The sequence below is a fragment of the Peromyscus californicus genome, unplaced genomic scaffold (assembly GCF_007827085.1).
Source record: "Peromyscus californicus insignis strain IS unplaced genomic scaffold, ASM782708v3 Scaffold_8__1_contigs__length_139910024, whole genome shotgun sequence".
NCBI lineage: Eukaryota > Metazoa > Chordata > Mammalia > Rodentia > Cricetidae > Peromyscus > Peromyscus californicus.
This window is the reverse complement of record NW_026294606.1, coordinates 27,849,637-27,874,232: the sequence shown is the minus strand read 5'-3', so window position 1 is coordinate 27,874,232 and position 24,596 is coordinate 27,849,637.

Genomic DNA, 24,596 nt, shown 5'->3' with positions numbered 1-24,596 from the left:
GCATTTTTATAATACGTGTTGTTGGTTAAAGCCCGCCCTCCTCCACCTCTCTGCTGCCCCTTGTGTGTGCTCATCCATTCTCAGTGTTCTGTCTTCCACCTCCACGTCACATGTTCTATTCCCCCATCCCCCCATAGCTTCTTGATTGTCTTGCTGTGTAAGCCACTTAGTTTACCCTCTCTTGCTTTTTGTAGGCTCTAAAACTGTTCATTTGGGTTGGGGGTTCTGTTCCTTTAATGTCAGAGGGACTTATTGATAAAACACTGAAGCCTGGAGCCTTTTGGAGTAAAACTTCTGCCTCCCGTATTTCTACAGTTACTATTCTATGCCAGCTTCCATTTCTTCATGAGCAAATTTGGTACCTTTATTTTTGCAGAGTGGCCTTTTTGTTGTAAGTTTAGTTTTTAAAATACAATGTTATACAATATGCTTTATTATAATTTTCAATCTCTTCTATACCTATGCTTGGCATTTACTTATTTTTAATTTTATATGTTTCCATTTTTATAATAGTGTGAAACCATTTGAATTTAAATATAAGTAAGATGTAAAACATAAATCTGAGAAGTCAGAAACCCAAACATTAACAGCAGGGGTTTCTGGGTTGTTAAATTATACATGGTCTCATCACTGTTAGTATTTTCACTGTATTCTGAATGCATTGATTTTTACTTGAGGAAACATAGTTTTTTTTTTTCCATACACAACATATTGTGCCCATCAACATTTGTGTATCCTTTTTGTTTCCCAGTTATAGGGTGCTGTCATGGAGAAGTGATGCTATCAACTATTGCTGTGGAAGCTGATCCTAAGGCAAATTTCTAGGTACTAAGTAGGCAACAGAAATGAAATGTGTACTTGTATACTCCTTTTCAGAAATTGGACTTCCAGGTATTTTTTTCTGATAAAACAACACACTATACATATAATAATATACTTGTAAATAGTATATTTTATGTACTTTATATATACTGCTTATATATTTGTATATATTTTACTATATATATTTTTATGTACATTATATAGTACTTTGTGTGCTATATGTAATGTTTAGAGCTACTGTTTCATTGATACTCATGTTAGTTTTCTCATTCCTGTGTCAAAATGCCTGTCAAAAACAACCAAAGGAGGAAGAGTTTTGTCTCACAGTTTGAAGGTACAGTCCATCACAGTAGGGGAGTCATGGGCGTGAGGCAGCTGGTCATAAGACACCTGCCGCTAGAAAGGAATGAGAGACAAATGCCAACACTCAGCTTGCTCTCTCCTTTTTATTCAGTCCTGGACTCCAGCCTATAATAGGATGCAGCCTACGTTCAGGGCAGGTCTTCCATATTCAGTCATACCTTTCTGAAAACACAGTTATAGACACACCCAGAACTACAAATCAGGGTTTACCATCACAAGTCTGAGATTTATTTAAGTCAGCTTTGAAAGGCATATAGGTAAGAGCACAAATGCCACCAAGCATAACTATATGCAGCCTGCATTGCTTAATAGCCGGGCAATGTCCTAAGAATACAGCATCGGGTGACTGTCATTGAATGCCCATCATGGAGTGCACTTACACAAACCTAGAAAGTCTGGGCCAATCACTTGACACAGCCTCTCATGCAGTGAAGGGACATGATGGGGCTGGAGAAATGGTTCAGTGATTAAGAGCATTGCTGCTCTTGCAGAGGACCCCAGTTCAGTTCTAGTACCCACTGCCTGTTGCTCCACAGAGTTTGAGGGATGCTATGCCTTTGACTCCCATAAGCTCATGTGCACACACCCACAAGGAAAAATAACAAAATCAGTTCTTCTTGTGTTGGATTTTTTTTTGTATTTTGTTTTTAATTTTTTTATTTAAAAATTTTAAATGTATTTTGAATGTATTTTTCCTGTCCCCAACTTCTCCCAGATTCTTCTACCTCTCCATCCACCCAACTCTCTCTCTTCCTCTCTCTCTCATTCCTTTACTCTCTCAGTCTCTTGCTCTATCCAAAGAAAAAGCAATAAAAAAGACAAATTAAAAATATGAAAATAAAAACAAATAAACCAACAAGAAAAAAACCCAGTAAGACAAAAATATTACCAAAACCACACAAAAACATGGAAAATATTTTGTATTTTGGGCAATTACTCCTGGTAATGAGGCCTACCCTGGACTGTGGTCAGTATACTCAATGACCCTCTATTGGAGAAAACTGAATTTCAATCTTTTAGCAGGTATCAATTGCAAATAGCTTCTTGATTAGGGGTGGGGTTTGTGTCCACTTTTCCTTCTTACAAAAACAGAGATGGTAAAGAGGGGATCTAAAAACTGCTACCCGTGTGATACATTATACAGTTTTATAGTAATTTTTTTCTGCAAAATGGCATCCATGACATCACTAGGTGATAGGAATTTTAATCTCATGTGACCACCACAATAATGTGTTCTTTTGTAGATGTAAATATCATCATACTGTAGATAAATGTATCTGCCTAGGAATTTTAGAAACACATAGGAGTACTGACTATATTTTAACACATGGAAGAAAATGTCCATCCTTAACACCTCCTGCTACAGTGTGTCATGCTTTCTCATTCTGTTTCTCTTATTACTGAAACATACTTATCATTAATCCTAATCTGTTATTGGAAGCATTATTTCAGTTAAAAGTGTTTTTAAAGTCATTTTATGTTTCTCTTGGGAACTTTGTTTAGGAAGTTTGTCTCAAATGACTACTCCTAAAAATAGTCCAAAATTTGGAACAATCCATGTATCATACATCTGCTGCATTTCCACAAAAGTTTGCATGTTTTTTATTGAAATGTAAAAAGATTAATAGAGAACTATGATTGAAATAGTTTTAGCATGGCCTTCCCTGGGATGGTCTCAATTTTCCCTTGGTAACATTTTCAGAGATGATTAAACCTCAGAAGACACAGGATGAGGTACTCTTGTCTTTCCAGCATCATGAGCCAAAGCAGCTCGGAACCATTCTGCTTCAAGCACCAGCAGTTGGTAAAAAATAAATGATCTGAGGCTGGAGAGTTGGCTCAGCAATTATGATCACTTGTTGCTCTTGCAAAGGACATGTGCTTAGTTTGCAGAATCTAATGGCACACAGCCATCCACAGCTCCAGTTCTAGGAGATCCAATGCCCTCTTCTGCAGGCACCAGGCACACATATGGACATACACATGTGTGGGCAAAACATACATGATGACTATAAGGTAACACTATCTTTTAGACACAACAAGACTAATGGACATATGAACTTACAGAGATTGTGGCAGCACAAACAAGACCTGCATAAGTTCAAGCCACATAGGATCCCAGCACTGAGAGGAAGAAGTAGACTCAGGGTTCCACTCTAACCAAGAAACTATTTGCAACCAATAGCTGTTGCAAGAGAAAAAAAAATCAATTTTCCAATGGAGAGCCATCAGATATAGTAACTACACTCCAAGGCAGTCTGCATGTCCACGAGTAGTTGGCCAACATAAAACAAAGTCTATGGTTTTTGTTTGGTTGTTTTTTGTTTTGTTTTGTGTGTGTGTGTGTGTTGCTTTGTCATTATTATTATTATTACTTTCATTTGTGTGGGGTTTTTAAAGAAAGGAAACAAAGCATAAAGTTAGTTAGGTAGGGAGGTGGAGGAAGATCTGGGAAGAGTAAGGGGAGGGGAACCACATTCAGAATATATTGTATGAAAAAAATCTATTTATAATAAAAATATTGCTCAGGATGTAACAAAAAGAGATGAGAAATTGGAATATATAAAGACAAAATCAATAGTATGAGAATAAAAAAGAAATTAACATGTATCTGGGATAAATTCTAGAAGAGAAGGATAAACAGAAAGAGGTCTCAACTATAATAATGGTGAAAGATATTTTTATCAGAATTTAAGAGAATAAGCTTTATGTTGAAGGTGAAATAAAAATAAACCCACCTGTAGCATAGTATAGTAAAATTGTTTACTTGTGCTAAAACCAAAGAAAAAACTCTAAACATCAGAGAAAATTACCTACAAAAGAACAATAGCAGAGTTTCAAATGAAATATCACAACAATAGGAGCTGGAAGCCAGTGAATTATATGCTGAATGGGCCAAAAGGAACTAAGGATCAATGCTGAGGTCTACACATGGAAAGGCAAACACTAAAATGTGTGGGGAAAATGAAGTAATTTTCAAACTAAGACAAAGGGAGTTAGAATTATGAGTCTTCACAAAATGAAATGATTTGGAGAAAAGAAGCTGAACAGAAAAATAAGGAGCTGGAGGGCAGCGATGAGGAGGAAACTGGACAATGTAAGGTTAGACGCAATCATCTCTATCACCTCCCCAATGAAAGCAGCACTGATGACAGCCGACTGTTTAGGGGGATACGAAGACAATGAACCGGTCATTTATTTAACAGAGAAAGCAGGAACAATGAGGAATCAGAACTGAAATGGTGTCGGTGATAGTGCACTTGATGGTTCTGTTGTAAGAGTACATTGTAGTTTTTTCTGTAGGACAGAACCTACATGCGCATGATGTTAATGGCTTGTTGGGAGTCAACCTTCAATCTAGATGTCATCCACAGGACTAGATCGGGAAGAATGTAAGACTTGGTGCTCTTGATGTTTGCAAACTTCCCTGTGCTATGGAGAGGAGAGGATAAGGACCAGTATCAGTAACCTCAGAGACTAGACTGATCATCTGACCAGAGGGGCACCACTAGGCTTTGAAATGATGGACTGCCTTCGTTTCCACTTCCTGTACAACATGCTGGTTAGAGGTGAGATGTTAAGATGTTAATCCACTGTTTTTTCAGATTGCTGACTTTCCAAATGAAACACAGTTTAAGATTCAATTCCTGTTTACCTTGGTTATTTTGGCCTATGTGCCAGATGGCACAGACTAGGTTACATAAGGTCCTTGCTCTGCTCAAGAAGAAGGGAGATTCTGTCCTAACAATTACATATTTAAAATTAAACTACTAAAATAAAATATAACACATAACTTTCTTATTGATAGAGGAAGCAAACAAGGAGTTGAAATGCAATATTAATAATCAAAAAGGAAGAAAAGAAGAGAAAAGAGGTAAAAATATCATGGTTAAGTAGGCAGGTAAGGTGATAAGAATAAGTTTAAATTAACAATAATTAAAAATGTGAAACTTAAAAATTCATTTAAACCAGAGATCCTTAAATCAGATTAAGAAAACCTCACCAAATCTAGCTATGTGGTATTTACCAGATACATATACCAGGGCTGGTAATATAGTCCAGAAAAAGCATTTGCTCAGCACGTTCAAGGCCCTGGCTTTAATACTCAGTGTACACACAAGCAGACACACACACACACACACACACACACACACAAGTTAAAACAATATCCAAAGAAGAACAAACATATATCTAAATCTTAATGAGAAAAAGAAGAAAAGTCAAAGATAGAAACTATCTCAGATAAATGCTAATTAAAAGAATAGAAATTTAGTAATATTATCAGATAAAATATATTTTAAAGACAATCATTATGCAATGACACAGATGTACATTACCAGAAAGTAAAGTCATCCTAAACTTGTATGAAATTAACAAATATATAAGGCAAACATTGTGTGGTGGTTTGAATGAGAATGGCCCCAATCGATTTATATACTTGAATACTTGGTCCCTGGTTGGTGGAACTGTTTGGGAAGGATTAAGAGGTTAAGCCTCGTTGGAGGAAATGTGTCACTGGAGGTGGGGTTTGATATTTCAAATGACTCATGAGATTTCTAGTCCTCTCTCTTTCTGCCTTGTGGTTGTGGATCAAGATGTGAGCTCTCAGTTTTCCTTCATTCTACCTACATGGACTCTAACCCTCAGAAACCATTAACTAAATTAAATGATTTCTTTTATAAGTTGACTTGGTCATGGTGTTTTACCACAGTGATAGAAGATACACTACTATTATTGTAGAGAGAAGTAAACAGATCCATGCATTGTAGGAGAGTCTATTTCTCTCTTTCAGAAAGTGGTATATCAAGTTCATCAACAGTGAATAAGTATAAGAGAGAGTTGAATTGTATATACAGAAGAATACAGCCAATATTTAGATATTTGACATTCTTTTAAGTACATGTGAAATATATATATAATATATGTATATATATATATACATGTATAATAAAATTGTGTATTTAGTAAGTCATAAACCAAGTCTCAAAAACTCTAAAAAGACATGTAGATTATCCACCAATATAAATATTCTGTCATAAAAAAACCCTACAGATCAGTTAAAGAAAGACTAACCATGCTCTATACAAAGACAACAAATTCAAATGATTTGTGTCAGTAGAAGTCACAACAGAAAACAAATCATCTCTAGAAAGGAATGAAAACACAATGTTGATCAACCAAACCCTTAATGTTATAAAGTAGCTATCGTAGTGACTTTTTTTTTGCTGTACTAAAATACCATGACCAAGGCAATTTACAGAAGGCAGAGTTTATTGGGGCTTACAGTTGCAGAGGGCTAGAGACCCTCATGATAGGGAGCATGGTGGCAGGGAGCAGGCATGGCACTGGAGCAGTAAAAGAAGGCTTACATCCCAAGACATAACTATGAGGCAGGTGTGGGGAGAGAGAGAGAGAGAGAGAGAGAGAGAGAGAGAGAGAGAGAGAGAGAGAGAGAGAGAGAGAGATACACTAACTGGGAATAGTGTGGGCTTTTAAAACCTGAAATCCTGCCACCAGTAACGTATCTTTTCCAATAAGGCCATACCTCCAAATCCTTTCCAAACAGTTCCACCAACTGGGGACCAAGGATCCAAACATATGAGCCTGTGGGGGCATTCTCATTTAAACCACCATAGCAGTATTTTGAGAAATAACCATATTCCTGAAGTAAATTTAAAAGAAAAAAAATTAAAATTCACAAAATTAGCATACAACTCAAGGAGTTAGGAAAATAAGAACAGAATAAATTCAAAGAGTGCAATAATAAAAAGCAGAAATTAAAATGGGAAATAAATCAGAAAGGAAACAAATTATCTGCAAAATAATTTTTGAAGAGAAAACCCCAACTTTTAATAATATAAAGCCTTATGATTAACAATGTCACCAAAAGTGACATTAGAATTAAAAAAGAATTTTAAGTCTAGCAACAATGCACTTTAAGATCTATGGTAATTTTTGCCAATAAGTTTGAAAGATTAATGGAAGTAGATAGACTCTTAGAAAAATGTAACTCCTGCTAACCTACTCAAAGAAACAGAGAAAATCAGTCCTGACTTTAAAAATTTGAAAAAAAAAAAAAACTGTTACCCCTTAAAATAGTGGCTCTAACTATTTCATTAATTATTCTCATAAAATACTAAGGAACCAATAATTCTTCTCTTATATAATGTGTTCCAGCAACTAAAATAGAAGGCAAATTCTCCAGTTCCTTTTACGAGGCCAGTATAATCTTGTTATAAAGATCGGTCAAGGGCACTATGAGGGAAAGTATGCACAGCTCTCACTCATCAACATTGAAGGAAAAAATCCTAAATAAAGTGACGGTGCCTCCAAACTAAGGACAGGACAAATGATTTGGTATTAATAGTCTAACAGAACATACGTATTAATTCAGTTTACTACGCGAACAGATTATAAATTATGTGATCATCCCTAGACAGGACAAATATTTATCAAAATTCAGTCTTCTGAGGCTGGGGATGTAGCTTAGCTCTGGAGTACTTGCTTAGCATGTGCAATGCCCTGAGTTCAATGCTACGCTCTGCAATAAAGATAAGCAAAGTGAAATCACAAAAAAAAAAAAAAAAAATGAAAGCAAACCAGCAGTCATCAAAGATAAAAACTTGGAAGAAAGTAGAAATCAAAGAACTTCCCTATGATAACACATTTGACTCACTTAGCGGGAAGGTAAGGCGGTCCTCTGAGACTGTCTCGATTACTGAACTGAGTGCTTGCCTGCAACAAGACAAACCCTGCAATTATGCAAAGAAAGACTGGGCAGGAAGAAGCGAACTGTATACAGGCTTGGTGTGTGGTATGTTCTGCTTTATTTAAGCACATGGTTCAGTGTTCACACAACGACAAAGTCACCTAACAGAGTTTTCTAGAAAGTGTGCCCAGGTCATTGGTGATGCTGAACAATCCAAGTTTCATCTCCACGACGCAGGGCTCCAGAATGCAGTTCGTAAAAATGACAGTTATAGACAAATCTGAGAAAAAATAATCTGGAAACCAGCTGCAAATATCTTGGAATTCAAATGACAAATAAGTATTACAAATTATCAGAGGAAATATTGATTATTTTATTAAGGAAGTAGCTACCAGATGTCTCTCTGTTACTATCTACATAAATTCCTGATGGGTTAAAGGTCTGTTATAGAAAATACTATAAGAATGCTAGAAAGAAAAGCAGCATGTTATTTGAGATAATTTTTCCTCCTGTTTTTCTGAGATAAAGTCTCACTATGTAGCCCTTGCTGGCCCATAACTCACTATGTAGATCAAATCTGCCTTCAACCTCTGCCTCTGTTTCATGTGTTCTGGGGTTTACAGGTGCACACTACCTTGTCCAGCCTTATTTTTAGTACTTTTATATTACTAAAACATTTCACCTTGTAAAAAAGCAATATTTAAGAAAGAATTAGGTAAATCAGATGTTTAGAGGAATGATATTATTTGTGTGTGTGGGGTGTAGTTTCTGAAAATATAAGGGGAAAATACTCATTAGTAATCCTAAGTAGGCCTTGTTTTTACTTTCCTATGGCTAAAATAGCAAGGAAAGACAGAAAACCATATGCCTTCCAGCTGAGGAATTCACTAACACACTATAAAAATGAGAAAAATGAAGCCTGTCCCTTAAAATCTTTTTGTGTTGTGTTCTTTATGATCATGTCTTTTGGGACAAGGAGGTAGGAATCCAACTCCAATTTACTTGGCAAGGATTGCACGTTTGTTTGGCTTCTGTGAATGGAAAGCCCAGTGGCAATATTAATAAACAGATAGGTAGTTTTAAGGCATTAGTGTGAGCTCTGTAAGTGTACTCATCCATTTAGTCCACACATTGACCCTAAGCAGGCTGATTCTGTTACTATTGCCGTCTTGCTGATACACAGACACACAGAAATCAACTGAGCATCAAAAGAGAATGAATATGCGCTCATGTTCAGGAAGCAGCCAGACTGGGGTTTAAACTCTTCCAAATCAGGCCATGAATTCATGCTCCTTATCTCTATCAGTTGCTGCTTCTGCAGAACCCTATTGCTTTCCATAATGCATCAGAAAGGTGATAAGTCTTGGATGATTGAGTTTTGGGTGAGGAAATGGTCAGGTGGCATAGAAAAAGCCGACATCAGTGGCTCCATGATCAGAAGAGTGCTCAGGAAACAGAGGTATCTGGTATACATCTCTGACATATGCGGTGTGGACACTTGATCCACAACTCCTGGGGTGTTGCTGAGGTCTGAGTTGCTCACCCATTCTGCAGTGCTTTATTTATTCGGAGAAACCCATAAAGGGGTGAAATTCTCTTCAGTCTAATGTGAGGTCAGAGTAGAGACAGCATGCAAACGGAAAGTCGAAGGGGAAGTCGTTGGTTTCTGGGTGTTGCTATGGTGCTCATGCTGTGCTTGCTATGGAACTTTGCCTATGGGATTTGAGAGTGTAACACAATAAAAATAGTGTTATTGGCATTAAATGAACACATAAAAGGAAGGGCTACTTAGGAAACACAGGGCTTCCTTAAGAAACCAAAAACAGGTCTAATACGTGGTCCAAAGAGAATGACACCAGAAAGTAGCATATAAAAGCCAACCTGGGTGCCCACATTCATTGTATTATTACTGAAAATGGCTAAGACATGAAATTAACATATATGACTGTATGAAGGAAACACAGCACACACAACACACACATGCACACACACACACACACACACGTATTATCAGCTCTAAATCGGAATGAAATTTTGCCTTTTCAACAACATGTGGAAGGAAGTGGGGGCCATTATATGAGGTGAAACAAACTAGACTCTAAAAGACAACTACTATATGCTCTCTCTCATATGTGGATGTTGAAACAGGCTGGAAACACAATACTGAGTACTGGGCATTGGGAAGTATGGTCGGGGAGGATGTTTGGGAAGGTGGTAGGAAAGGGGAGATTTGAGTTGATCACTGCAATGCTGTATGCATATGCAGAATATACCACACTGTATTAATTTGCACAATTAGTACTAGTTAATAACAATAATAAAAAACAGGAAGTTGAAGCCAGAGAGAACAGATAGGATACTGCTTGCTACATTAGTATAAATGTTGGATAAATTTAGATTGACTATAGAAGTTTTGAGCAGACAAAGAAAAAGAAGGAATGGACGAGGAAGGCGTCATCCAGAAAGACCAGCAGTGTCATCTGGTCAAATGGATGCTTGAGGACAGAGAGTGGAGACAGTTAAAGTTAACTCTGAAGCTCCAGTCTGTGTGATTCCAGCAGGCAAAAAGGGACATTATAATAAATAACAGCTTTTAGGGAAAGATAGAATTCAATTTCAGAGTAGTTGGGTCTGAGATGATGCACAGGAAACTGTATCACTTAGGATTCTTGATCGGAAGAAAATCAGGCTTTATAAAGGGAGGTGGAGACACGAGCAGAATCTTGAGATCTAGAAAGCCAGACTCAGACTCCCATCCTGAAACAAGCCCCAGGTTATGTTCACCCCTGGCTGCCTCTGAGGCTGGTCCCTGGAGCATGCACATCAGACCCCATGACATTTGTGGCCTCTTCTGCAGTCGCTGTCATTGCCAGGCTTGAGATCCTTGCTTCCTTGGATCATGAACTTCTGATACAAGAGACAGGGCCACTCCAGAGGTACAGGCCACATTGTATCTTGCTGCAAGGGCAGCTGAGAAAATTAGTGCAGCAGTCCCTCTTATCTGTGGTTTTGGTTGCTGCAGTTCCCATCACCCATGGCCATCCATAGTCTGAAAATGGAATGGAAAATTCCAGAAACAAATAATTCACAAGTATTAAGTTGCCATTCTGGGTACAAGTTGCTCACCACTGTGCCTCCAGGAAAGTGAATAATACTTTTGTCACTGGATTTGTGACAAAGAGGGAGATAAGTTCATTTTAACATGACTTTTATTACAATATATTGTTATAATTGCTTTACAATTACTGTTATTACTCTCTTACTATGCCTAATTTATCAAATAAACTTGAACATAATCTGAAAATAGAGAATAGAGCATGTATATAGGGTTTAGAACTCTCTGTGACCTCAGACTCTACTGTAACATCTTCATTGAGAATGGGGGCGGTAGTTAAGAGACATTGGGGTGGGATGTGGACCCTGTCTCCCACCAAAACTCATTAGTTCTCAGAAGTCTCCTAACATGGGGAAAATGGTAAAATTCTAGGCAGCCAAAAAGATTGTTCTAGTACCTAGTTAGGATTAGCAAGGTTGAAAGGGAACACAGGACAGAGCCTGGAGTTGGTATAATGACTCTTGAAGGGGATGCTTCCCTACTAGAGAGTGGAGTATAGGGACCACAGTTGCTGAGAACGGAAATTTAGAAAAAATGGTACTTATGAGTCTGAAGGAGTCAAGGAGGAGACAGCAGATAAGATATTTTTCACAGAGTGAAGAGGGTTCTAAGCCTGGGAAAACATCAAAGTCTTTGGATCAGCAGTCAAGACCTACTGCTCTTGCATTCAAAACAGTTACTGGGAAGCACTGAGTGGGTTGGGAGGAAGGTATTGTGGGAGGCATGTTCGAACCATCACTAAGCATCACAGGGAAGACATGCTGCACAACTGGAAATGATTTTACTTGTGCTGTAAAATTATTCATGTGCTCCACTTACTGGCCCCTTAAGGAGAGTCCAATTGCAGATTGCAGTTTAGCAATTGGCTTTATGCATTTCCCTGAATGCTCAATGCCTTCTGGCCAGGGCCTGTGCACTGAAGGGCAGTTGTTATCAATATTTGAAATCTCTGGTCAAGAAGTTCTGTGCATTGGCTTCTGCAGACACCTGCTGGAGGGGAGATGACAGAATTACAGCATTGTTGGAGATGGGTTTACAGTGAGATCCGTGAAGGTGGAAGGGTTCATGAAGTTCTTCAGGGTCCACAGAACCTGGTCCTTGTGGATTCTTATTGAATCAGAAAATTCATTTGATTGTAATTGATGGGGGTAATTAGCAGTATTCTCTGGGATGGGACAGAAAGGAGGCAACTTGGTCTTCTGAACTCATCTGTAGTTAGACATTGATGTCTTAGTCATAGACAACATGTGATGGGATTCATAATTTACACAGATCAGAAAATATTTTCACTGTTCTGGAGGATTGGCAAGTCAGGATCCAGGTATTGGGAGGATTGCTGTCTGGATTTATCTGGCTGGGACTGCAGTTTGGTCAGAGTATGTCAGAGTGCCCCAGGCCACATGGGACAGCTCCCAGCTGGAGACCATGGTGCGACTTCATCACTTCTACATTTTTCTCTTTTCTGCATAAGAACTAAGACTGCAGTATCTCTAGGATGTTGTCCAAAGAGACCATCACCTAACACTCAGTGTAGAGCCCTGAAGCCATGGGTTGACAGCTGGTATCCATTTCAAGAATGTCTAAAACAAGACTGTGAGTAAATTCCATATTTTATTAAGTATTATAGGGGGATGAAAGGGTGAGAATAATAGTTTGTATCCTAGTTTGCTTCTCTGTTGTGAGAGAACACTCTCACCAAAAGCAACTTGGGGAGGGAAGAGTTTAATTTAATCTCATCTTACACTTGCAAATCAGTCCATAACTGAGGGAAGTCAGGGCAGGAGCTCAAGCAGGAACCCAGAGGCAGGAACTGAAGCAGAGACAATGGTGGTATACTGCATACTGGTTTCTTTCCATAGCTTTCTTGGCTTCCTTTCTCATATAACCCCCAAACTCTCCTCTGAGGGGTGGTACCACCCACAGTGGTCTGGACCCTCCCCCACCAATCATTAATTAAGAAAATGCCCCACAAATATTCTCACAGACCAGTCTGATTAGGGAAGTTCTTTAATTGAGATTCCCTCTTTGTAGATGACTCTAGTTTTGTATCAAGTTGACAAAAGCTAGCTAGCATTATGGGAGAGACAGGCGCAAGGCTGGGAGGAGGAGAAGGAGAGCAGTGGTGTGTCTGAATAGAGGGCTATCTTCAGAGAGTCTTTGCTAAAACTTTGAACAAATTCTGGATTGCTAGCAATCACTCTTAACAGCATCCCACCTTCCAGCAGTAAGTGGTCATTCTCTCTTTTAGATTTCTAAACTCTATTTCTTACAGAACGTATTGATTTCCATTACAGCCATTACATCTCTAACACTTCGGGGGGGGCACTTTATTAAACTGGAAAGCACAACATAAATATAAGTTATTTGTATGTACTGTACACAAGAATATTAAAATACAACCTCAATTTCTGAGATCCCACAGGTCTCAACCAACTTCACGTTTCAAAGAAAAATCTGCTACAAAGTGAATGCTTGTGCTCTCTCTAAATTCATATGCTGAAACCCTAAGCCCAATGTGGTGGCAACATGAGGGTTTGTGGGGGCCTTCAGAGAAATGAAATAAAATGTGTGTGTGTATGTATGTATGTATGTATGTATGTATGTATGCACATATGTATGTATGTATGTATGTATGTACACATACATTGGCTAACTTGATCACTGTTATGATGTGGATATATGGTCTGTAGTGATAACTTAAAAGGGCAGGTCCTAGTTGGAGGAAGGTATATCACTGGTCACCTGCATTTGAAGGAAATATTGACCTCCCCCCACCTCCCTCCCACCTTACTTCTCAGACTCCATGGATCTGAACAGCTTCATCCATAACAGGAAGTGATTAGGATTAGTTGAGGTTATAGGGTAGATTCCCAGAAAATGGGAATAGTATTCTTGTAAGAGTCTCAAGAAAGCTTGCTTCCTGTCTCAGCGATGAGTGGGCTCACCAAGAAGATAGCCATGTACAACAGGAAGCAGCCTATCACCAGACAATCAATCTTCTGTGGACTTGATCTTGGACTCCTAGAACTCAGAGAAATAATTTATTGTTGTTCAAGTCACCTAGCCCATGATATTTTGTTATAGCAGCATGAGTCAGGAGATTCATGTGAATAAGTTTTGCTAACTATTCATCCTTGACCCACTTTTGAGGGTGGAACACTGGAAGCTGAGAATTTAGGGAAGGATGCTAGAATTCAGCAAGTTCCTTTGGAGGGACTTGGAGGGTCATGACAGGGACCAGGCAAAGCTTGGACTTGTCTCTTATGTAACTTAAAGTTTATTCATGTCTGTAGAAGGGGAAACACTGCAGAGCACTGGGCTCTGGAATGAGGACAGATGAGTGCTTTGCAGTGGTCCCTCTCTGATGCTCAGCCGAAGTGAAAACTTTCCCCACCAACTCACAGTGATGTGTACCAGGTTGGAAGCAACTTCTATGCTCCTACCCAAGGGAGTTGCCTATAATACCAAGAAGGAGGTCCAAGGAGGGAGAGTACTAACAAGGACCAGGGGATGAATGAAACATCTGCAAGGTAGGTAGGTACCAGGCACAGCCCCAGCAGAGGAGGTGAAAGTTTGAAAGTTCTATGGTTATACCCATCATCCATATTCTGGTTAAGTAAAACACCCCTTTTCTTGTCACACTTCCACACACTTTAATACTGGGTTAATCAGAGACACATGGTGACTGGATGAAGATGGATAAAAGAACTTGGCTGACAGACAAAGAGAAGGTGATGATAGCCTTCATTCCTTACTGACTTCTTTGGAGACAGACAGAGCTAGGAAGTGAGGAGAGAATGAAATAAGGTGTTAGCTGATTTTGATACTCAGATATTTGTTTGACAAAAGTAATTATTTTATATTACTTGTACAAAATTTTGCATCTCATGACAACATTTTCTATATGGATATTATGTATTTCGGTCATATTCACTCCATTATCCATGTCCCCTCCTACTGATACTGCCTTTTCTACTTCTATTCTAGTACATTGCAAATATTTAAATCTAGATGTTCATATGAGATATGATGCCATCTTTCTGAGTTTGAATTGTTTCACTTCATATCTCCAGTTTCCTTCATTTTTTCCTAAAAATGATGTAGTTTTCTTCTTTATGTTGGAATGAAACATCATTGTAATATGCCACATTGTTTTCATCCACTCACCTGTTGACGGGCATCTAAGTTGGCCCTATATTTTGGCAATTGTGAATAGTATAGCAGTAGACACAGATGTTAAAGTGATATACATATTTATCCACCTAGAAGTGATATGGTTGGATTATATGATAGTTGTAGTTTTAAGGACTTCCATACTAGCTTCTATAATGACTGAATAATTTACATTCCCAACAGCAGAATATAAAGGTTCATTTCCTTGCATCCTTCCCAGTATTTGTTGTTTTCTTGATGATAGACAATCTGACTGGGATGAAATAGATTTTATTTCATAAAGTTTTGACTTGCATTTCCATGATGGCTAAGGATTCAATTAGGTATTTGAATTCCTGAAGCAATAGTGTCCTTGTAAATTGGATCCAACCCTTTTCATTATTATGGAGAACTTGAAAAATGTTGACTCTTGAGATTTAATCTATGAGTCAGGAAAATCCTAACTCAACTCACTCTGTGGGAAAGAACCAAACTTCCAACTGTACCATTAAAGTCCCATCTATTCTTACTGAAGAACAGGTGTTATTGAAAAAGAACTCCTAAGGGCAGAGACTTGTGAGATTTACACTTTCATTGCCATAATTCTAGGAGTGTGTTTGTTGGGTAGTAGAGTTCCTGGAATTTGCTGGAAAAAGTTTCTTAAACTTTTTTTGCATGAGTCAGAATCAAGACAGACTGCCAGGTCCTACTGCCACAGTTTAAGGGGATGGATCATTTTCCTATTAAGTTCCCTGGTGAAGTGGCTGATACTAGCGAGGGCTAACATTTTAAAATGACTGAACTAAAGAAATAGATAAAGTAGGGCACCCACAAGCCATCCACATACCCCTCTTCTATTTATTAATTTAACAACTATGAAGAATATAACAACTGAAGACCTATCATGTGCTCTCTGCTGGTTGGGTCTGCAATTGCTTCTCTAAGATCATCATGTGATATGTACTAGTTGGGCCTGGGATTGCTTACCCAATATTACTTGCACAAGGATACTGCAGCATTTTCAACAGGAGGAGGGATAAATGAATGAATGAAGCTGCAGCTCCTTTCTCTCCCACTCACATCAATCTTATGCAAGGGTTTCGGTTTCCCTGTTTGGCCTAGTTCTGGTTGGAATGGAAGCCCTGCTTCATATTTAATAGAGGCTTTTGTTCGCCTTCCACACAATATATTGATTCTTATAATTGGACTTTTCGCTTTGTCCAAACTATATTATCCACATTAACAGAGCTTAAAATGCCATTATAAAACCATATGGGCCTGAGTGGAAGAGAAAAAGAGGAAATGATCTTCTCCAAGCTCTATCTCTTCCAGTAAGGGGCCCTTCCACAGATGGGGAAGTCTGGTTGATTCACTTTTCCGCTTCTCCCTGGCTACAATCCCCCAGTGCTTTATAGCTAACTGGCCAAGTGCTTATTCATCTCTACCCTGCTGACCAGGGATGCTGGGATGTGGTCCCCCAGTGGCTCATCTCTGTCTTCACAAGCAAGCCTTCTCTCCTGATGTAAGTCTCTGCATATACATTCATGCACTGTCTTGGGCTTTGTCTGCTCCATGGAGAAAGTCAAGGGGGCTTCTCAACCCTGGGAAAATTCTCAGCTAAGCAGACTAAACAAATTTTTCATAGCTTTCTTGCATCCATGGGCTTGGATGACCAGGAATATGTGGCCATTCTGATGATCCAAGTTGTGACTTGCCATTTTTTTAGTTTCAGGAATATTTGGAGCACATATAATTATTTTTGAGGGTTTTTATTTTTACTTCTTATAGGCACTCATGGTGAAGAGAGAGAGAGAGAGAGAGAGAGAGAGAGAGAGAGAGAGAGAGAGAGAGAGAGAGAGATATTCCCTATGGAGGCTGGCCTGGGGACAGAATGCTGTCTGTCTGTTTGAATATCTTTTGTTGGGATTGAACTCAGCCCACGCTTGTTGGGGCTTCCCATGGACAATCATGTGGTACTATCATGATACATGGTAGATAAGGCAGTAAGATGAGACTGTAGTGATTTTGGCTCCAAAGTACTAAAAAATCATGATGGCTTATGGCAATTTGGCCAGAGTATCATGCCCAGATATGTACTCAACATATGACATTTTCACCCTATGAGTGTGACAATTAATATTGCCAACTTAATAGGATCAAGGAGGGAAGCCTTTGGGCATGCTGCGAAGGTTAGTCTTGGTCGTGGCTGCTGTAGATTGATTACCTTGATTAGGTTCATTGAAATGGAATGACCTACAAGAAGGACTTCGTCAGTCTTGAATTTGAGTATCTGAAGCTGTTGTGGAACCACTGCCAAGTAGATATCAAGGGATACTGGTATAGATCAATTTTACGGCTCCCCTCCCCCTGCCCCCGAGAACCCAGGTTAACATAGAGGTTGATAAAGTAGCAGTGAGATCACATCTTCAGATGATGCGGTGATTTGGGTGAGAAATGTTCCTCATAGGCTCATGTGTTTGAACACTTGGTCCCCAGCTGGTGACACTGTTTGGGAAGAATATGGAACCTTTAGGAAGTAGAGCCTGGTGGTGGACTTTGAGGGTTTAGAACCTCACCTACTTCTTCTCTTTCTCTGCTTCCTGTGTAAGGATGATATGTGATCAACTAGCTTCCTGTTTCTGTCACCATGCCATGAACTGTGATAGACTCCATCCCTCTAGAACTGTAATCTAAAGTAAGCCTTTTCTTCCTTAAATTGCTTTTGCGAGAATATTTTATCACAGCAAAGGTAAAGAAACTAACATAGTGATGGGATTTCACAGTAGTTCTGTTGTTGAGAAGGACCATGAAGTGTAGGTAGAAGATGCACTCAGACAATAATTTTATGTGAGCAGGTGCAGCATCTCATCAGGGAGCAGCAGAGTCCAGTTGTTCCAACAAACCAGATGTGGTGGGGGTGAAGAAGCAAGGTGGGAGAAGAAGAAGGAACAGATAAAACAAATCTAGACTAACTGTGGCATTGTTACAAAATTAGATTTTCCTTTTATTCTTTATGGAGAGAGGGTGAGGGTGGCCAGGGGAGAAGATACAGAATGGATGAGGAGGACAAGAGCAAAGAGCAGAGGAGAGGGGAGGGTAGAGGAGAGGAGAAGAAAGGAGAGGAAAGGAAGAGATGTTGGAGATACATCTCAACAGCCTAGAAAAAGATGAGGGTTCTTTGTGCCTCATCTCAGAGCTTCCCAGTCTTCTATACACAAAAGAATTTTCTGAGGAGCATCCTGGTGCCTAGGCTCTGCAGAACAGTTGTACTGTGACTAAGCAGAACAGTAAACTGGAACATTTGAAGACAATGTGAATAAGAGGCTAAAAGAGTGTGCCATTAATGAGCTTCATTTTGTCTGTGGTAGGCCCACTTTCCATCATACACCAGAACATTTTGTCATCAGAACACATGAATATGTTTTGTTACATAGAATGGGGGAATTAAAGATGTGAAATAGAACCAGGTTTGCTAATCAGTTAACCTTAAATAAAAAAAGACTCGTGAACATCGCTGACTTTGTAGGTAGTAGGGTCACCAGTCAAGGGATGCAGGCACTCTCCTGAGACAGGAAAAGGCAGGAAAACATTCTTTCTATGGATTTTTGAGGAACAAGTCCCTAACAACGTCTTGATTTTAGTCCAGTGAAAACCATTCTAGACTTCTGAGTTCCATACAGTTTATTTGTCTTGTTTTATTTTTAATACTTATTTCATTTATACCTTTTTGTGTGGGGGGACTCTCTGTGTAGCTCAGGCCAGCCTAAAATTTGTGATCCTTGTGTCTCAGCTTTTCAAGTATGGGATTGTAGGTGTGAGCCTCCAGACCTGGCTATTTGATCTCTCTATGTTGGTAGTAGTTTGTTATAGTAGCCATAAGAAACCAATGCATTGACTTACATATTGAATAGTGGTATTTTTGGATTGGATTTGATGAAATGCATTAATTAAGTGAATTTCATTTTTTCTTCTAATCTCATAAAAATAGTTCTTCTATTTGAAATATTTATTTATTTATTTTATAGAAAATAATTTTTTCATACACTATATTCTGGTCACTGTTTCCTCTCCTCTATCTCCTCCCAGATCTTCCCTACCTCCTCACACACACCTCTCTGTCTCTTTAGAAAACACATAGTTAAGTAAAACAAATACAAACATAACAAAGAAAAAGCATTTTCTCAAAGAAAATGAGAAAGATAGACGCATGTGCGCGCACCCCCCCATCCCATAAAAACAAAATCAGAAACCATAATACACAAGCAAAAAATTGGTAAGATAAGAAATGCCCAAACAAAGCAATATGGGCAAAAATATCTCTAAAAATACCATTGAGTGCATTTGTATTGGCCATCTACTGTTGGGCATGGGATCTGCCTTTAAGTATGGTTTGTATACCCAGCAAGATTTCATTGGAGAAATCACTTTATTTTTTTTTAAACACCAATACTTCCAAGTAATAACAACATAAGAAATGCAGTAAACTTTGTGGGGATTTGTGAGCTACTTAATAATATGCTTCATATTTTCTGCTCCTCCTATCTTGGTGATAATAAAGAGGAAAATCTTGTCTTATGACTGATTTTCCCATGTACGAATGGTCAGAGCTTGCTTTGTGTGATAGCCTTCCCAATTTATATAGAACTATAGAACTGGTACAATTCTTAGCTGTTAAGATCTGAGAGAATTGAACATGGATTAGCATATCTATCCACCATTGAGTTTACACAAAGCATCCATGACAGTTACTGTTGAGGGCTGAGGCACCACAGCCTGTGGTGATAAAATCCTATTTCATAACTGATGTCTTCTCGGCTTCAAATAATAGATTTCATCTTTAGACAATTGAGATGGTTACTTTTACTTCCCCAAATCTAAGATGAAACTACAGTTGACTCTCTAAGAGGCAAAGCAAAGACGGAACAAAATCAAGGCTTTGTTTCTGAGTATATTTTTTTCAGAAAGACAAGGGAATATGTATTTATCCAAAAGTTGCTAGGTATTTTGTTGTTTTTCTATTCTATTGTGTTGTTCTAGTGCTGAGTGTTGAATGCCCTGGGCATTCTAGGTGAAGGCTTTTCCACTGAGTTCTACCCCCAGGTCCATTTTGGTTTAGACGTCTCTGTCTAAGAAGTGACCATAAACCCTATCCCTGCTCTGAGAGTTTGTCATGGGTCTTACAATGCATGTTTCACTGGCTATTTTTTGTTATGAAAGACAGTGCAATGCCCATGTGTCTTTCATACAGAATACTTATTTATCCTGCAAGATGACCCTTGGAGTCCTTGTTAGACCTGCGTCTAGTTTATTCCTACCAAGATAGCTACTTTCTAGGAATGACCTGACAAGGTGGTGGGTTGAACATGACAGTCAGGTGACAGAAGAGAGGAGGCAACTCAATGAAACATACTAAATGGCAGTAATCTTGTTTCACTCCAAGGTCCCCAGGAAGTTCAGGCAGTGTGCTTAAAGAGAACATGGCAGTGAGAAGCCATCCAGGGCATGCATCCTCTCCCAGCTGATAGTGGTCAGAAAGAGAACAAGAGATCTGTGATCCAAAGCCTTTGTTAGGGCCCAGCATGTTATCCACACCTTTCCCGAGGAGAGTTCTTCTTCTTTTTTTTTTTGAGTTTTGTTCAGTATATTTTCTCATAAACATTTACAATCATGCATACACATGATTTTTTGTTCTTATCATCCGTTTAGTTTGTAATTTTTATTTATTTAATTTTATTTTATTTTACAAAACAATTCAGTTCTACATATCAGTCACGGATTCCCTTGTTCTCCCCGCTCCCACCCCCCTCCTCTCCCCCCCAGCCCACCCCCCATTCCCACCTCCTCCAGGGCAAAGCCTCCCGGGAAGACTGAGATCAACCTGGTAGACTTAGTCCAGGCAGGTCCAGTCCCCTCCTCCCAGGCCGAGCCAAGCAATCCTGCATAGGCCCCAGGTTTCAAACAGCCAACTCATGTACTGAGCACAGGACCCGGTCCCACTGCCTGGATGCCTCCCAAACAGATCAAGCCAATCAACTGTCTCACCGATTCAGAGGGCCTGATCCAGTTGGGGGCCCCTCAGCCATTGGTTCATAGTTCATGTGTTTCCATTCGTTTGGCTATTTGTCCCTGTGCTTTATCCAACCTCGGTCTCAACAATTCTCGCTCATATAAACCCTCCTCATTCTCGCTAATTGGACTCCCAGAGCTCCACCCGGGGCCTAGTCATGGATCTCTGCAGCCAGATCCCTCAGTCATTGGATGGGGTTTCTAGCACGACAATTAGGGTGTTTGGCCATCCCATCACCAGAGTAGGTCAGTTCGAGCTGTCTCTCGACCATTGCCAGTAGTCTATTGTGGAGGTATCTTTGTGGATTTCTGTGGGCCTCTCTAGCACTTTGTTTCTTCCTATTCTCATGTGGTCTTCATTTACCATGGTCTCCTATTCCTTGTTCTCCCTCTCTGTTGTTGATCCAGCTGGGATCTCCCGCTCCCCCAAACTCTCTTTCCCTCGACCTTCGCCCTTCATTTCCCCCACTCATGTCCAGGCTGTTCATGTAGATCTCATCCATTTCTCCATCATTGGGTGATCCCCGTGTCTTTCTTGGGGTCCTGTTTTCCAGGTAGCCTCCCTGGTGATGTAGCAGTCCAGTCATCCTTGTTCCACATCTAGTATCCTCCTATGAGTGAGTACATACCATGTTTGTCTTTCTGAGTCTGGGTTACCTCACTCAGGATGATTTTTTCTAGTTCCATCCATTTGTCTGCAAACCTCATGATGTCATTGTTTTTCTCTGCTGAGTAGTATTCCATTGTGTATATGTACCACATTTTATTTATCCATTCTTCAGTTGAAGGGCATCTAGGTTGTTTCCAGGTTCTGGCTATTACAAACAATGCTGATATGAACATAGCTGAGTAAGTGCCCCTGTGGTATGATTGAGCATTCCTTGGGTATATGCCCAAGAATGGTATAGCTGGATCTTGGGGGAGATTGATTCCCAATTTTCTAAGAAAGCACCATATTGATTTCCAAAGTGGTTGTACAAGCTTGCATTCCCACCAGCAGTGGAGGAGAGTTCCCCTAGCTCCATATTTTCCGAGGAGAGTTCTAATAGGTGGACTCAGGGCACATAGGTGTGAGTCCTATCACATCATGCTGGATGAGAGGTGGTCACTGAGCACATGTGTACAGTTCACATAGAGTGCAGGGGTTAGTGGGGTGAATCAAGAAGGCTGTATCCAATTTTCCTACAGAAAGGTAGTCATCAGTGGGCAGTTGCTCCAAGCAGACACTGGGATCCAACACCTTGAGGAGCTAGGAGGAAGTAGAGGATGAAAAACTGTGTCCATGGTGACTGAGGCCTTTTGTTGCAGCAACATAAAGTTACAGCAATTCACCACAGTGAGGTGAGCAGTCACTTCTGAAGGGATCACAACAGGATAGAGGCTGACAGTCCTTGCTGTATTAGGGTGTCATAGCAATAGGAATCTTAGAAGAAAAATGTGAGACTTTCACACGTGGAGGGAAAACACACAAAATCTAGCTGTGAAGTAAAACTTTCTCTCCCAGAAACAAACCCAGAGTGTTGCAGAGGTACTGTGGACACTAACATATTCAGTGTCCAAACATGGATGATCCTGGATCTGAAGTACTAGAAATATTGAAACAGCTCAACAGAATCATTTAAATCTGTTTTGTGAAAAGCTTTTGTTTCACAAAATAATTCTTAACAATATTCAGTGTTTTCAGAGCAAAATGACCATCTCACCATCTCACTGTGGCTGGCAAGCAGGGTGGTGGGCCCCAGCTTTGCTAGGTTCAGATGTAGGGATCACTTTAAATGACTGCTGCCCTCACAGGTGGGTGGAATCGAAGATGGATGAGTCTCTTTCCCCCTGTTTGAGCATCTTATCCTCAGTTCTTGATTATGCTGGCAGAAACAATGAAACAGGACGAAAATATGTCTGCATTTTCTTCATGGCCTCATGTCAATATCTAATGTAATTAAAGCTGTCCTATGCTTCTGGCTAAACCTTGTAACCCACTTATGATAGATTCAGAACTGTCTCACCTCAAACAGCAGCTGGAATAAAAATGTGCTTCATAGGGAATAAAAGCTCAAAGGTGGTCAGAAGCTAAAGAGAGGTCCTTGTACCCACCCACTCCAGGAAATTTCATCATCAGCAGATGGTCACCAAGACTCTTTTTTGCTGTTAAAGTCATTAGTAATGTATAATATGTATAATACTATATACATTATTAATTATAATTCTTATAATTACACACACACACACACACACACACACACACACACACACACACACACATATTTGTATTCTTGCTCATTTTGTGTAAAGTCTTCCCTGTCTTTCAAGCTCCAACCATGAATGCCATGGCAGTCATGATGCTGAGGCCTAGCATCTTTCCAGTTCTGAGCTGTCTTCCTTTCCTGGCAGCTGATGATCTGTGCTGTTCACAAAGCTGGTCCTTCCAAGTCAGCTTCCTAATATTAGTTCCCAGGGGTTCCTTTCATTCCTCCAAATCCATCTAGGAATGGTTCTCCCCTTTTGCAGCTCACCTTTCCTAACTTCCTTTGTTACTTCACTTGAAACCTTTACTTTCCTATTCATAGATCTGTAGAAGGCCAGCAAGAGTCTAACCAAGTCACAAAACCATCCTTTCAAATCAAATATCAGTCAAGTCAGAAGACAGATCTGCACTAGTTTAGATAAGTGTGTGTGAGAAAGAAAGAGGGGGGAGGGGGAGAGAGGTGGGCAGACAGAAGCAGACCAAGGCAGACAGGCAGAGAGACAGAGAGGTATCGATAACTCTCCGTCTAGCTCATGCTACCCATATGTACATGGATATAGGGGCATCCACTGGAGTATGGGAAACCTGCTGATGATTACATCCTTAGAAAAGAATGAGTCTCCCTTCTTGAGCAGTTATCACCTGCTAATAGCTCCTCAGTATGGGATAGGCCCGGAGAATACCTCCCCCATCTATGATGGAATTTCATCTTATCTTGTGTAGGTCATGTGCCAATAACCAGAGTTGGAACAAATTTATGAGTGCAATATTCATGTCAGGTGCAGAAGACAACATTTCATAGTACTTTTCCCCATCCTCTGGCTCTTACACTTTTTTTGCCTTCCCTACCACAATGTTCTGTGAGCTTTGGTGGTGGTGGGGTTGATAGGGATGAATGATTTAATGCTGAGCACTCACTCTCATTCTTAGCACTTGGACCAACTATATATCTCTGCTCTGGCTGTTCTCCACTGTGAAAAAGCTCCTCTGACCAAGATTGAGAGCAGCCTAGGTCTATGGGTATAAACACAAAGATTTAGCAGGCAATTTGACAACATGACCATTTACCAAAATAACAATAGCAAGTTCTACTTCAGGTCCTATGACCTCCCCAGATATGGGCT